Raw genomic sequence first — 17,946 nt, forward strand, 5'->3', positions numbered from 1 at the left:
TTTTTTTAAAAAATATTTTTTTTTTTTTTTACAGAAATAAGCATATTTTAATTTTTCAATATATGATTGTCTAATCTGTTTATTTTTAAAATTTAAAACAAATCACGTATACTTCTTAAATAAGTTTCTTTTCTTAATTTTTATTTCAAAAACACTTTTTCAAGTTTAAATAATTTATTATTTTAAATATAATAGAACATTAAATATGAACATCTCTCTCAAGATATATTGCAACTTACCTTAAATATTTCACTTAAAGACATTAAAATCATTCCGATTTTTTTTCCTCTTCTTAAATGATCATTTCACTCAAGGAAAAATGTAGTTGAGATTAAGAGATACCATTTAGCTCACCATTTATTTATCTACAGCTAATTATATGCGCATTTACAATTAATAAGTTGATTATAGTTTTAGTGGATAATAATCTTTCACCATATTCTCCCTTAGTTTTAATTTGTACAGATACAACAATTTTAATTTGTGAAATACTACTAGATATAATATTTTTATGTAAATAAAATTTACAGCAAATCATCCACTTTTATTTTCAGTAAACACCAAGTCCAAGACATGTAATATTGTCCCCTTTGTTAATCCAGTAATTAAGTTCTAATAATCATACATTTAATCTGGATATATAGTTTTTTCATGAACTTTTAATCTAATTAAGATAAGTTTCATATAAACATTATTACTAATTACCTGTTTAAATTAGTTGATTCTGATTCACACTTAAACATTCTATCATGTTATTTTGATCTTATACACCAAACGATACTATAAATGATAAAATAACATTATTGCCAATATTTTGACTTTTTCAAATGATACCTTCAACTATGAAGTTGTTAGGTTTTCAATTATTTTTATTTTAACTATTAAAACATGCAATTAACGTAGAAGTGTTAGTATTCTATTTTATATTTGATTATTTTCTCTTGATTTCTGAAATATTGTACCTGAACATATTATTTCACATACTAGTTAGCATTTAGTAAATTTAGAAAAGTAAAATTATTTAATTGGAAATTGTGAAAGATAAAAAGGTAATGAAAATAAATAGTTTTACAGATAATAAATTTGTTGTGGTTCCAAACTTGTATTTGGCGCAATGAGTCCTACCAAACATTAACTAAACTAAAACTGGACGGTCGTGTCTATATTCAGGGATCCATTAGTTGTCGGCCAGAAGACACGAACAAAAACCCTAAAATATTTAAAACCACTTCATTACCGACACACTATTCGCATTAATTATTTATTTAAATTATGTCGGTTTTCAAATTTATTGAGCAGATTATGTAGCTCAACTCGTCTCCTTCAATGACAATCTTAGATATATGAAAAAGACAGAGTATATAAGGATGCTTAACTACTTAACTTGTTATTCAAAAAGATTCTTCAAGTTTATGTGACACTCCCACGTATACAATCAAATAACTACTTTCCTCCATTTTATCCACCTAATATATATCCAAACATACAACTATACAAACAAGCTAATTAAATTAGCAACAAAAATAAAAATATATTTTCTTTTAATTAAATATATTAATATCATACTAAATTATTCCTTTAAACTTCACCATATCTTATAAAGATAGACCCACATTACCGGAATTTATTATCATGGTTTATATATAGAAACTGTTTAATTATGATTTTATTTTTTATTATATTTATACAATAAGACTGAAAATTTTATACACTTAAAAGATGTTATATGGCATGCATGAGTATCTCCTATTGCACCCATGCAGACAGAATCAAACTAATAACTTGAGTGAAATGGTGGGTGATGTATATTTGTCGAAAAAAATATAGTTTGACTTTTGTTTATAATATTCAATTAGTTAATCCTTTGGTAGTTGGGTTTGAAGAACACCATGCAGTCTGTCTACACGGTGCTGTCGACGGAATTATCATCAAATTATCTTTGTATACTTCTTATTTTATCTATTTTAAACAAGTTTTATTAATTTCTGTTTTAAAAATCCCTATCAATAAATAAGTAAGTATGGATTTACTAAAGTACAGTCTTTTTTTATTTTTTCAGCAATTACCATAAAATAACAGTAGGAAGAGAGAGAGAGTATACACAGAAGAAAAGAACTTTATATAGAGATACTCACATGTTTGCCTCCTTAATGGACCAGCATTATAGTTGCAACTGTTCAACACAAAGTTCAACAAACAGATCTTAGACCAAGAATGTTCAACTTCATCACGTTCAGAGCCAAGAAAACAAAAAAACAACAATACATTGGGGAATTTCTGTTAGTTTTCAATAAGAAAGATATTTTCTAAAACGTTTTTAATACATTTCAATATGAATTAAAATTTATTAAATATTATTAAACGTCTACTGAAAATATTTATTTTCTATGATCTCTCATAAATTTAACTAGATGTTCCAAAACGAGATATCTACTCTGATGTTCAAATTAGGTAAACAAATAATAAATAATCCTGAAGTTCAAATTAGATAAACAAACAATAAATAAATAGTGCATATATGAATATTATCTTGTGAACCTTACTAGTTATGGTATGACCATAAATGAAAGGACATAGATTATATAGGTTAAAAAAATTTCTAGATAGTCTTAGGATAACCTTATTTGTTTATTTAATCTTTGATTAATTAGGTTAACTTTGCTCTAGAAAATCGACATGACTTAGGTACACGCAATTATTACTACCGAGATGTTTGTAATAGAGATGATAACAACATTGTTTTAGCTTCATAAAATTTGTAATAGAGATCGATAAATTTGATATGATTCCACTGCTCTCAACGTATATTTTATAAGATTACAAAATTTGAATATTTGTAATAAAATTTACGTATATAATGATGAATAATATTAAAATGATGATAATTGAATTTATTGAGCATGATGATGAAAAAAAGAATGTAACTTTTTTGAGCGAAACTTATCTGAGCATAAAAGGTGTTATAGTTATTGAACACTGGTTGTGTTCATACTTATTACTTGTGGCCGGAGAAGTGGTCACCGGCCACCTCGCTTTCAAGTTTTATCCCTAACATAATACAACAAAGCACTCATTTCAATTCTCTGCTACAACAACTATTCCCACTTTGTTTCTTCTCACCAAAACTCCTCTCTCCGATAACATACACCTAAAATTAATTATCATAAACTTAATATTATTTCTAAACCAATTCTTGTTTTTCTAAAATTTAAAAACATATATCACTTTCTGTATTAATAAAAATACCATTTTAATATGAATTCATCATCAGCATAGATCACATGCAAGACATTCTGTTTACTTTTAACAGATTCATATAATAAAACTCCCATTAAAATAATTTGTTTAAATTAAGGTAAAATTTATCTTAATCCGAACATTTAAAAAAAAAAAAAACAGTTGTGTAGAAAACAAAAACTGTGTACCGACTGCTGCACAAATTGGTTGCGGGTATTGAATGCAAGTCAAAGAAACATGGTAGACTTAAAAGCGCATGTATGATGTATGATGTATGATGTATGATGTATGATGTGATCCGACTGATGCTACAACTTGAACCAGAAACAAATTTTGTAACGTATAATCCAACAAGACAGTGGTTGGAGTTAGCAATGATGGTGTATGGTGGCTTCTGTTTCATGTATGATCAAAGGTTTTGAACCTGACAATGTTGTCCCAAAGTTACAGTGAAAATTGCCCAAGGAGAGAGGTTTGGTTCAGGGTAAAAGAGTAAATACGTCAAAAGATTTTAAGAAAACTTAAATGCAGTTACAAGTGACCATCACAACCTTTGAATATTTAGTCGATATATCGAATGGTCATGCGATACTTCTTCTCTCTAAACAATATGTCTATTGTCAATTTGTTACCTCGTTATTAGGGAAATTGAAAAACCTGTAGTAAAGTTTGAAAAATGTACAAATATATTACGAAATGATCCTAGGTAGAAAATACGATAATAATTAAGAAAAAATAAATGATTATTCTTTTATCGCGATTTCTAAATAAGTATTCATGTACAAAAATTAAATGATAATCGAAATAGAAACATAAATATAAATTAGACTATTTACTTTGCTTGCGGATCAACAGGTTTATTGGATAAATATCTGTAAATTGAAAGGAAGAGAAAATAGATAATAACTTAACGAGATCATCTTCAAGTTTATTTTTAATTAAATTACAATGAGCTTTTATATGTTTTGTAGATTCATGAAATGTAAGATTGTTTTTATGGTGTATAATTGTGGACATATTATCACAAAAGTTACACAAGGAATAGGAATGAAGATATATATCCAAGCAAGTATTAGTTATATAAAGTAAATGTTCTGACAAGTCTTCAAACTGGGAGAGATTACCAAACAATTCTTCTCCGTCATTGCACAATATGCAAGATTGATTACAGGAGATGATACAAGTTTTGAATATAAGATCATTGGTGCAAAATAAGCCTTTCACATTTAACGTTAGTATTGAAAAAAACCAACGTTAAAAATATTAATAATATTATTGTAAATAATTCACCTATTTAGACTCGAAAAATGTCTTTATTTTGACATCATAAGCTTAATTAATGTCAAAATTGTGGACATCAATTAACATTGGAAAGTAACTCCTGTTATACACGTTGGTCAAAATCGTAAGAAGTGGAGTAGTCCACAAGTTTTGGACCTTAGACAGTTCTTCATATGTTTCAAACTCTATAAATATACCTCATTTACTCTTCCAAAACCACACACTTCTCTCATTTTTATATTTTTCTTAATTTCTTCTTTCTCTCTTTTCTTTCTTATAATATCTTGGGTTTATCTTTTTATTACATTTAAAGTTTTTTCTAGTTCTGAGATCCTTAGAAATTTCTAGGAAATTCTTGTTGTATCTTAAAGGTTTACGCCACATCGTAGATAAGTCCAAAAAGACAATAGATCTACATGCCTCGTGAAACTTTGTTCGTACTTTTGTTAGCTTTTCTACAACAACTCCTCATATGTTTTATAATTGCATGAATGATTTCAACCTACATAGAAATGAGCCTTGAGTTGTTAAAGAAGCAATTAGACATCTCAAAAGTGAAATTCCAACGTCAATTAACGTTGGAGTTTCACCTTTTAGACATTATATGTCCTTCAAATTTGGTGAATTCATTAAATCTTTTGGCGGATAGCTAGTTGTAAAATTTACTAACATAAGATGTCTAATATCCTACTTTTCGTCGTCAAATGCCTATAAGACGTTAGAATTTCTCTCTTTCCGACGTCATATTAACTATAAAAATTTGTAAAATCATAACTTACACATAAACAAAAAAGTACAAAATCCTTGAGTCAAGAGACATTGAGGAAGTTGGAGCTCCAAATGCAGGAAAGACTAAACACCCTTTATTGCATATTCTAAAGACCCCCTCATAAGCATTTAAGGATGTCTGAAATGCCTGTTTTCTAACGTCACTCAACGTCCTTTTTTTCTTCTGACGCTAAATTGGTGTCTCCTGATATGAGGTTAGTGTTTTGACAGACGTTAAAGGTAAAAATAACAGACATCAAAGTTTTTTTTTTTTTTTTTGTAGTAGTGGATGTTATTGTAGGATATTTGGTTAAGACTGTATTTTCTTAAGTCAAGGCAATACATTGGTAGATAGACAAAGCTCTACTCCTAAGAAATAAGGGAAGAGGACCATTGCCCTTCATTCGAAAATTGTATTTCTACAACATTATTTGTTTTTAGTATCAATTAATGACAAACAAGGAAGAACTTGCAATTTTTATAGATAAAAATTAATCAAACACTTTGAATAAAAATAGAAATATAAAATTGGATGTTACACAACAAGAAATTATTTAATTATCGATGAAATTTTATTGATGACACTTACTTTGTTAGCATGAATGAATATTTCTGTTAGTTTACATAATTTAGCATTGATGAATATGTTCGTCGATAACACATCGATGAATAAATTTTTCGATAATAAAGGTTATGTAGGCATGTCAGTAGATTCGTAGGTACATAAACTGTTATCATTGGTTTAAAGTGTTAGTCAAGCATAGTAAAAGAAGCATGATACCTAGAAATAGGCAGGATATGGTGATCGGAAAGCACTGCAACCAAGCGATAAGCCACCGGATAGCAACCCGATAGCCACTAGAGAACACCACACCGTGATTAGCCACTACAAACCACCTTAAGAGCTATCGAAGAAAGCATCATAATGATGCTTAAAGAGCACTGTGTGCAGAGAGCATTGTGATTGGAGAGCACTGCGATTAGAAAGCACTACCATTATCCAATGGATACTACCACTATTAGCCATTACGTCACAATGGTCAGCAAATAAAATTTTCAAACCTATGAGTTCCCTTTATTGTTGTTTTATTTCTCCTTAAACTTCATTAATCTTACAAATTAACATTCTCCATATGTTATTTTGGTAACTATCAGTGTCTATTGGGGTCATCGTTGGTGCAACTCATTGGAAGACTTCTTCGGTGTCCTTCATTTGTGGCTTTCTCTTTTTTTAGTTTTCCAGGTAAGTTTCTTTGCCTTTAATTTTGGTGTTTGAGTTTGTGTTTAATTCTTTCTTTGCAATCATATTTCTAGTGTTTAAACAATCATATTTTCATTGTTCATTAGTTTGTTTAGTTGACCTACAATAAAAAAAAAAAAACCATATATTAGACTAGTGTAAGTGACAACATGAGGAGAAATTTCCTTTAAAATAGAAATTTCAAGCCTTAGTTACAAGGTTATCTTTTCATAGACCATCAACGAGTGTGTTGTACATTTTGAAATTAGGCTTAATAAACCTTCCTTCAGTCATTCTCAAAAATTGCACGAAACTCTTGTTTCTTCTATTTTACACACCCAATCAACATAAACCTCATAACTATGTGTTATACAACTAAAATATCAGTAATTCTATGTTTTACACAAGTATGAACTATAATGTTTTATTTTAAAATAGAAAAGCAATTACATGTGACAAGTGCATGAAATAGGTGCAATATCTTCCTTGCATGGTCATCATAAAAAAATTCGACAACTAACATCTTAAAACCAATAAGAATGACATTTCAAGTTCAGATTGTGTTTTCTTGAATAAATGTTTTCCTTACTTTTCCAAATCAATAGAGCAGTTTGCCTCTTATTGAGCTCAATTAAGCTAAATACAAATTTATTCCAATAAATTTCAGAAAGAGTAGCTTTTTGATTGAAATCTTTTAATGTTGAGTAGATTACCAACTACCAAAAGATGAAATAAATCCTTATCTCCATAAAGATCCCTCTACAATAAGTTGAATTTTGGATTTCGAGAAGTGAATATGCATATTCAACTCTATTATACACAAAAACTCTCATGGAAGATAGATCTTTATGGGTAAGTATTTATGTATACTTCTTGTAGTTGGTAATTTACTCAAAATTAAAATATTTAAATAAGATTGATTTACAGAAAAGTATTTATGGACTTTATTGGAAGAAGGTGAGATTGAGTTCATTAGAACTAACAAGAGGCAAACTGTTGTATTGATTTAGAAAAGTGATGAAAACATTTAATCAAGTACACACAATTTAAACTTGAAATGTCATTCTAATTGGATTTAAGATGTTAAATTGTTCATTTTTTTCATGATGACCATGCAAGGAGGATACACTAACAATCTCAGACACTCATCACGTGGGAACTCGACAAGAAGTAAAGTAGCATACACATATTGTATTGAGTTGCTCTTATCAATATAAGAATATCAATTAAAAAATTTGTTTTTGTTGCTAACAGCAAATTTCTGACAAAATTATCAACAGATATCCTCACTAATACACTAAGGGGAAATGACACCGATTGTTTATGCTTATAGGTCTTGATTCTGCAACCGAGGCATATAGAGACGAGGTAAAAAGGGCAAGTTTTTTGCCTCGGGTATGAACCGAATCAAAAGGATTCAAATTATGACTCGGTTATCTATGAACCGAGGTAGTAAAGTGTTTTTAATTTTTTAATCTTTTTAATCTCAACCGCCGAGATCATTTCCTCGTTATGTTCTATTTTTAATTTCTTTACCATTGGTAACTGGAATATAAAGATAACATACTGAAAAGGAAAACCATCCACATATGAAACTTGCTGATGAGTTCTCACTATTCAATGGAAAGTATGAAGCCACAAACTTAACAAATAATGTACATATAAACAGAACCTATGATCTGGAGAAAAGAATGAAAGAAGATATGAATGACAGAAGGAATAAAACAGACAGAAACACATTTTTGAGACCAAAAATAAACAATGTGTGCAACCTTAGCCTCAGAACCTTCTTGACACAAACCAAAGAGCCTTTCATTCTCTCTTTCAAACTCTTCTTGACACCAAAGCGCGTTATCACAACCTTTCCTCTAATTATCATGAACCAGTGGCACCCAAACTCCAACCTTCACTAACAACCTAGATTTTCAACCCCAATCATCACCATCCACCCCAAGACCTTTCCCAGCGAGCAATCAGAAGCCCTTGAGGGAGTGCAAGACGCGGCCAGAGATGCAGCTCGAGAGGGCGATATGGGAGAGAACGGAGAAGGTGAGGGAGATCGAGGAGCTCAATTGGAATGCCGGCTAGGCTCGCTGACATGCGTTGCACCTTCCACGAGTATACGACGGAGGAGATCTGGTTTACCACCGACAACTTCTTCGAGCGGCTGAGGTTGAAGTCCAGCGGAGATTGAAGAAATGTTTACCGAGGACGCTTCAACCACTCCACTGTTGCCATCGAGATGCTCCATTTCCTTCTCTCTTCTTTCCCAACAAGCAATCAGAAGCTGCAGAGCAAACTAAGAAGCACAACCCCTAAATCCATTTCGTCGTCCACCAACAAAGAAACAAAACCAAAAATTCAAGAAAAAAAAACACAGATCCAACGCCTAACCGCCACCACGACGTGGCCTCTGCCACTATGTCCTCGACTCTCCATGAGAAAAAATTTTCCGCTATGGCAGCCCCCATCAGTTGCCATGGCAGTCGCCATCGCAGCATTGTCAGTGATCTCTCGTCGCACTGTTGCTGCTCTCTCGCCGCACCGTCGAGAAAAAGGAGAAGAGGAAAAGAGGAAAAGAGGAGAGGTGTTAGATTTTTAGGTTTTTGGGGGAAATGTTTGTTACCAATAAGGAGTATTGGTAAAACTTGACGACAATTATTTTGATGATTGTGCAAGAAATTTTACTTGAAGTGGATATTAGAATTATTTAAAAGCAATTTGTATAAATTAAATGTAGTAGGAAAGTCTTAAAACTTTGTAAAACTTGTATTTTTACTAAAACAATCGATTATGGAGAAGCAATAATCGATTATCACAAGTCTTTCAGGAATAATTGGTTATCACTTCATATAATCGATTATCACATTTTGGAAAACCTGTAACGGACTTGGATAATCGATTATCACTTACAATAATCGGTTATTCGTGGTAGTTGGAACTTGACCTTTGATATTCAGAACAGATGGCTATATATTGAGCTTTTGTGAAGCTTAGAAATAACTTTGTTGAACAGAGAGTCTTTAAGAGAATACTATTTTTCAGAGGAAGTTCTCAAAAGCATTGTTCAAGCTCCCTTGCTTGGTCTCGTGAATAGGAGAGGCTCGCGCTTCGTGTGTCGATAGTCAGAGCAAGCTCTCTTCGAGTTAGCAAGGTGCTCTGCCTGGTCTCGTGAATAAGAGAAGCTCGCGTTTCGTTTGTCGATAGTCGGAGCGGTTCCCTTCAAGTTGGCAGAGTGTTCTTCTTCCGCTTCATTCGTCGAAGGAAGGTTTAATCTTACTTTTTATTCTTTGCTTTTGTAATCTGTGAAACCCTTTTCGTAGTGGAACTGTTAATCACTTTTTATAGTGATTAACGACTGAACATAGATTCTGTTGAATCGAACCAGTATAAAAATTACTTGTGTGATTTTTCTATTCCCTACACTCTTTACGTTTTTACGCATATCAACTGTTCGATAAATTTTCTCTTAGAAAATTTATTTTATAAACTGACCATTTTAATCTTAAAAAGTTGACCGAACACGCTTTCTGCCTATTTTAAGTTTTATTCTGCTGTGATACACTTTGTCTGGTACCAACCAACAATTGGTATCAGAGCTTGCTTTGATAGTTTTTCAAAATTTGCGAAAATGGTCGGTCACAATCAAAATCTTGTATATGCCGAGGGTGCTTCTATTAACAGACCACCACTTTTTACTGGTGATAAATATGCGTTCTGGAAATTCAGAATGGAAATTTTAATGGGGTCTGTTGACAGAGGTATCTGGGAAACTGTACAAAATGGTCCTTTTATTCCTAAGAGCACAGTTGATGGTGTAGAGGTAGAAAAACCATACTTTAACTAGACTGTTGAAGAAAATAGACGAGCCCAGTTTGATATTAAAGCTCGTAATATTATTTCATCTGCTGTTGTACTTAATGAATTTTATAGAATTTCAGTGTGTAAGACAACACAGGAATGTGGGAAGTTCTCAGAGTCACACATGAACGAACAGAGGACGTGAAACATGCAAGAAAGAACACTCTCATTCAAGAGTATGAGATGTTCAGAATGCAACCTGGAGAAACAATTTTTGATGTCCAAAAGCATTTCACTCACATAGTGAACCACTTGACTGGGTTAGGTAAGACCTTTGATACTGATGAATTAAATGTTAAAATTCTAAAATCATTGGACAGGTCTTGGCAACCAAAGGTGACTACCATCTTAGAGTCTCAAAATCTCACTCAAATGTCGATGCCAATTCTGTTTGGAAAGCTCCGTGAGCACGAGATTGAGTTAAGAAGATTAACTGCTGAAGAAGATCAAGGTAAAAGGAAGACTCTAGCCTTCAAGTCCGAGATCTCTAAAGGAAAGAGCTCTAAAAGGATTGAAGATGACGATTATGATGATGAGGAGAACATGAGCCTCATGATAAAGAAATTTGCCAAGTTTATGAAGGCAAAAGGCAAGGACAAATTCCGCAAAGAAAGGAGAGAAAATCAAGAATCTCCTTCAAGTATAAAATGTTATGGATGTGGAGAAAGAGGACACATGAAAACTGAGTGTCCAAAGAACAAGAAAAGTGCAGAAAAGAAAGAAAGAAAGTTTCAGAAGAAAAAGAAAGCTTACATAGCATGGGAAGACAATGCATCCAGCTCAACAAGCTCAAGTGATTCAGATGAAGAAGCTAATATTTGTCTAATAGCTGACTCAGAAGATACTGGAAGTCAAGTAAGTGATTCCAGCTTTGAATCTAGTGAATTAGACTTGCAAAAGGCCTTCTTTGAATTAATGAATGAATCTGAAAAACTTGATGTTGCACATAAAAAGCTTAAAAAAGAGCACAATGAATTGAAATTAAAGTATGACAAATTGCTTGATGATGAAGTTGTCTTAAGAAATAAAGTTAGTACTTTAGAAACAAAATTGTATGATGAAAATGCTACTGTTGAACCTGTTGAATGTCTGTCTTGTAAGAGTCATATGTTTTATATTGACATACTTGAAAACTTACTTGCAAAGGCAACCAAGACTAATTCACATACTAAGACAAACCTTAATAGAAGCAATGTTAAAAATAGGAACATGCATCAAAATAATAAGTCCAAAGTAAGAAGAACTCGTAGAGTTTGGGTTGAAAAAGGGACTTTTGTTAAAAATAAAGTAAATGATGTTTGTTGTTTTTACTGTATGAAGCATGGACATACATCAAACAAATGCAACATTAAACATTTTGGTGTTCCAAATGGTAAATATGCATGGGTTAAAGTTGTGAAATGATATATACTTGCATGAACTAATCCCAAGGACCCATAATGAGATTGAGGACCTAAAATTCTTGCTATTTTGTTTTGTAGGAACCTACTAAGTCAAAGAAGTCATTGGATTTGTAACTTATAGGGATAACAACAAAGGTAGAATCATGGGAACTTAAGACATTGGAGGAGGAAACACATTGACTATAAGAGATGTCTTATATATTGAAGGCCTCAAGCACAACCTCCTAAGCATGAGTCAATTTTGTGACAAAGGTCTCAAGGTAACATTTGAAAGTGATAAATGCACTGTTTATTTTAAAGATTCTACTGATATTTCTTTACAAGGTGTTAGGCATAACAATATATATCTAATTGATATTGATAGTGCATCTAGTCATAGTATAACATGCTTAGTTGATAAAGAAGAAAATCCTTGGCTATGGCATAAAAGAGCTGCACACATTCATATGCAATATTTGAATAAATTAATTTCAAAAGATCTTGTGATTGGTTTGCCTAAACTGAAATTTGAGAAAGACAAATTATGCACTGCATGTCAAAAAGGTAAACAAACCAAATCTTCATTTTCATCCAAAAGCATGATTTCTACATCAAAACCCTTAGAACTTTTGCATATGGACTTATTTGGTCCATCTATAATTAAAAGTTTTGGTGGAAATTACTATTCTCTTATAATTGTTGATGATTATTCTAGATTTACTTGGACCTTCTTTTTTTTAACTTTGAAAAGTGAAGCTTTCAAAGCTTTTAAGTCTTTTGCTAAACGTATTCAAAATGAGAAGGATTTGAAAATCAGAACATTGAGAAGTGATCACGGTGGTGAATTTGAAAATGAATATTTTGAAAAAATTTGTGAAGAATATGGCATTGCACATAACTTTTCAGCTCCTAGAACTCCCCAACAAAATGGTGTTGTATAAAGGAAAAATAGATCATTAGAAGAATTAGCTAGAACGCTTATGAATGAATCTAATGTGCCAAAATATTTTTGGGCTGATGTAGTTAGTACTGCTTGTTATATGTTGAACAGGATACTTATTAGGCCAATTCTGAAATTAACTCCTTATGAACTGTTAAATGGTAGAAAACCAAATGTATCTCACTTAAAAATATTTGGATGCAAATGCTTTGTATTGAATAATGGAAAAGATAATCTTGGTAAATTTGATGCAAAATCTGATGAAGCAATTTTTCTAGGATATTCTTTGACTAGTAAAGCATATAGAGTATTTAATAGAAGAACTTTGATAATTGAATAATCAATGCATGTTGTCTTTGATGAGATTGTTGACCTTGAGGTAAACCCTCTTGAGTCAAATAAACCTATTGCAGGTGATGAGGATTATTTGAGGGAAGCTCTTGAAGAGATGTATCTAAATGAGAACTATCCTCCAGAACTTCAAGAAACACCTCAAGCTGTTGATCCTAAAAGCTATCAGCAACCAAGAGGACTCTCCTTGGACAACATCATTGGAGATATTTCAAAAGGGATAACTACTAGACATAATCTTAATAATTTTTGTCTAACTGTAGCTTTTGTGTCTCGGATAGAACCCAAGAACATTAAGGAAGCTCTTCAAGATGATAAGTGGTGCGTTGCTATGCAAGAAGAGCTAANNCAATTTGAAAGGAATGAAGTTTGGGAACTTATTCCTAAGCAAGATGATTATCAAGTCATAGGAACCAAATGGGTGTTTAGAAACAAGCTTGATGAGGATGGAAACATCACAAAGACCAAAGCAAGGCTAGTTGCAAAGGGCTATTGTTAAGAGAAAGGTATAGATTATGATTAAACGTATGCACCAGTAGCCAGGTTAGAAGCAATTAGATTATTATTTGCATATGCATCTTTGATGAAATTTAAATTGTATCAAATGGATGTGAAAAGTGCGTTTTTGAATGGTTTTATAAAAGAAGTATATGTTAGTCAACCTCCTGGTTTTGAGGATTTCAAATATCCTGATCATGTTTATAAGTTGAAAAAGGCCTTGTATGGTCTTAAACAGGCACCTAGGTCTTGGTATGAAAGACTTAGTACCTTCTTAATTGATAATGATTTTTCTAGAGGTAAGGTTGATTCAACCTTATTTATAAAGAAAGTAGGAAAACACATCTTCATTGTGCAAGTTTATGTAGATGATATTATATTTGGGTCAACTGATCACTCTTTGTGTGAAGAATTTGCAAAAATAATGCAAGGGGAGTTTGAGATGTCTATGATGGGTGAGCTGAATTTCTTTTTAGGACTACAAATAAAGCAAATGAATGGAGGTACTTTTATCTCTTAAACAAAATATTGTAGGGAAATTCTTAAGAAATTTGGTATGGATACTTGCAAAGAAGCTAGTACACCTATGGCAACCTCTTACTATTTAGATAAGGATGAATCTGGAAAAGAAGTAAATGAAACTATGTTTAGAGGTATGATAGGATCTTTGTTGTACCTAACTGCTAGTAGACCAAATATTATGCAAAGTGTATGTGTGTGTGCTAGGTACCAAGCCAATCCTAAAGAATCCCATTTGACTGTTGTCAAGAGAATCTTAAAATACCTTAAAGGAACCACTTTTTTGGACTTTGGTATCCCTATGATGCTTCACCTAGTTTAATAGGTTACTCTGATGTAGATTATGGTGGGTGTAAAATTGATAGGAAGAGTACTAGTGGAACTTGTCATTTTCTGGGATGTTCTTTGGTGTCTTGGCACTCAAAGAAACAAGTGTGTGTAACTTTGTCTACCACTGAAGCTGAATATATTGTTGTTGGCAACTGTTGTGCCCAAATTCTGTGGATGAAACAACAATTGGAAGACTTTGATATCTTCCTTTATAATATTCCTTTAAAATGTGATAATACTAGTGCTATAAATTTGACTAAGAACCCCATAATGCATTCAAGAACTAAGCACTTTGAGATTAGACATCATTTTTTAAGAGACCACATTCAAAAGGGGGATTGTCAAATTAAATATGTTGATACCTTACATCAATTAGTTGATATTTTCACCAAGGCACTACCTAAGGATAGATTCTATGAGCTTAGAAGAGAGTTAGGAGTATTAGATATGTCTTAGGATAAAAGCTTATGAAAATTTTCGTAAAATTGACGCTTCATAATCGATTATCACAAGGGAATAATCGATTATTCAAACTCAAAACTCAAATCTGGAAAATATTGAGCAGATAATCGATTATCATCAAGCATAATCGATTATCATGTAATTTCTGGGCAGTGATTCTTGAGCAGATAATCGATTATCTCAAGCCATAATCGATTATCACGCTAACAGTTTCAAAAATAGAGCTGTTGGAGCGTCCCATAACGGCTATAAATGGCCATAAATGGCTAGTTTTTCAGTTTTTCTTATAAATAGCCCCCTTATAATCGATTATTAATCACTTCTTTGCACCCAGAAATTGCTGAAATCAAATCTAGAGCTAAAATCCTTTCCATTTCTTTTCACTTTCTCAAAGTCTCACTACCTTAAACTTCCTTCATGGCTGATTCAAGAAGACATCACTGCAGAGCTACTAGAGCATCCTCTTCTTCTCAATCACGTCCTGCAACCATAGATGGGTGGATTTCAGATCAAGAAAATCATGTGGACTATGTCAATTCTTGGCAAGAAAGGAGAATCATGGCGGTAAAGTATATTCGCCTTAACGTTTTCCGTTTCTATGGATTTCAGTTTCCAGATCTTTTTGCTGGTCAAAGACTCACACATTTAGTGGAGCAAAAAGGATGTATTTATTCCGATCTCATAAGAGTTTTCTACTTCAACTTGAGATATTGAGACGGGATTATATCCACCAAAGTGAAGGGAGTCCGCATAATTTTAGATGATGATGTGTGGACCAACGTTGCCCAACTTACCATCTGGGATGATGCTGTAAAAGTTCATCTAGGAATTCCATATTTCAACAGGCTTATGATCATCCTGATGAAGATGAAGACGATGACATGGATACTCATATATGGCAGAACCAACTAGTGTTGTTGCTCTTTCTAATGCTGGTCCATCTACCATGCCCTCATCCTCCTCCCTCTCCATGGAAGAACATTTTGCTACATTATCTAAGCAACTATAGGATATGAGTCTAGCACAGAGAACACACTTTGAAGAGATTTATGAGTGACAACAATCTATTGATGAATATATGGTTGATCAATTTCTTGATCTTGATGTTTGCCTAACGAACATCGTGAATCATCTCAACATTCAACCTCCTGAGAGATCCCCTAGCCCTGAGTTTTAGATATAGGTTCTATGTTAGCATGTTTTGTTGTTTGCTTGCTATTACATCTATAGTTCTGTCTTTTATGTTTCTTCTTATAATGTAATACTTCCTTTATGAATAAAATGATCTCTTGTTTTTATGTATACATTGTTTAATTGAGGGGGAGATCATATTTAGGGGGAGCTTTTTCCATTGATCTTTTTGCTTATGATCAAAAAAGGGGAGGAGTATATTTTTTAGGGGGAGAAGTATAATATAAATTGATACAGGTATTGCTAACATTGTTGTTTTCTGTTAGCTTGAATGTTTTATAGGTAAGCCAAAGTTGCTTTTAAAAATTGAATTTTTGATCATCATCAAAAAGGGGGAGATTGTTACCAATAAGGAGTATTGGTAAAACTTGACGACAATTGTTTCGGTGATGCTGCAAGAAGTTTTACTTGAAGTGGATATTAGAATTATTTAAAAGAAATTTGTATAAATTAAATGTAGTAGGAAAGTCTTAAAACTTTGTAAAACTTGTATTTTTACTGAAATAATCGATTATGGAGAAGCAATAATCGATTATCACAAGTCTTTCAGGAATAATCGATTATCACTTCATATAATCGATTATCACATTTTGAAAAACCTGTAACGGACTTGGATAATCGATTATCACTTACAATAATCGATTATTCGTGGCAGTTGGAACTTGACCTTTGATATTTAGAGCAGATGGCTATATATTGAGCTTTTGTGAAGCTCAGAAATAACTTTGTTGAACAGAGAGTCTTTAAGAGAATATTGTTTGTCAGAGGAAGTTCTCAAAAGCATTGTTCAAGCTCCCTTGTTTGGTCTCGTGAATAGGAGAGGCTCGTGTTTCGTGTGTCGATAATCGGAGCAAGCTCTCTTCAAGTTAGCAAGTTGCTCTGCCTGGTCTCGTGAATAGGAGAAGCTCGCGTTTCGTTTGTCAATAGTCGGAGCGGTTCTCTTCGAGTTGGCAGATTGTTCTTCTTTCAGTTCGTTCGTCGAAGGAAGGTTTAATCTTACTTTTTATTCATTACTTTTGTAATCTGTGAAACCCTTTTCTTAGTGGAATTGTTAATCACTTTTTATAGTGATTAACGACTGGACGTAGATTCTGTTGAATCGAACCAGTATAAAAATTACTTGTGTGATTTTTCTATTCCCTACACTTTTTACGTTTTTACGCATATAAATTGTTCGATAAATTTTCTCTTAGAAAATTTATTTTATAAACTGACCATTTTAATCTTAAAAAGTTGATCGAACACGCTTTCTGTCTATTTTAAGTTTTATTCCGCTACGTTACACGTTGTCTGGTACCAACCAACAATGTTTGTTCTTTCGTGTTAGATTTTCATGACTTTAAGGAATAAGGGTCTAAGCCCAAGACATATTAGGCCTCGGCCCATTTGCCAACCGAGGCAGTATGTTTGCCACGTGGGTTTAGGCCTCGGTTCACCTTATCAATCAAGACAATATTACCTTTAGGCACTGGTTGCTTAACAACCGAGGCATATAATGTTTTTCAAATTACCAGACTGCCACCACATAATGTGCGAGTTCATCACACGATTTTTTACTAGTGCCTTGTTGCCCACAATGACGTTGACAGTGAGGGTCTGTAAGGGCCATTTGGGTCAGTTGACACCCAAAGTGATTTTATTTCTCCTTTTTTTCATATTTAATCCTCTCTTATGAATTTGTATATTGTGTTGTTAGGAAAACCCTTTTCTTTGGCCTTCATAAATCTTAAAACATCTTCAGGAAAGGAGTTCATGGCCTGAGCGATGCTTCTTTATGAGTTAAGGGAGGCTTGTCGTCTAGGAAGGCTCGACCATCAACGTAAGCGGTGGTTAGATTGTGAATTGGGTGGGATTTCATGATTATAAGTGACCAATATAAGGTTAAT

This window comes from Vigna radiata, chromosome 10 (genome assembly GCF_000741045.1).
Source record: "Vigna radiata var. radiata cultivar VC1973A chromosome 10, Vradiata_ver6, whole genome shotgun sequence".
Lineage (NCBI taxonomy): Eukaryota > Viridiplantae > Streptophyta > Magnoliopsida > Fabales > Fabaceae > Vigna > Vigna radiata.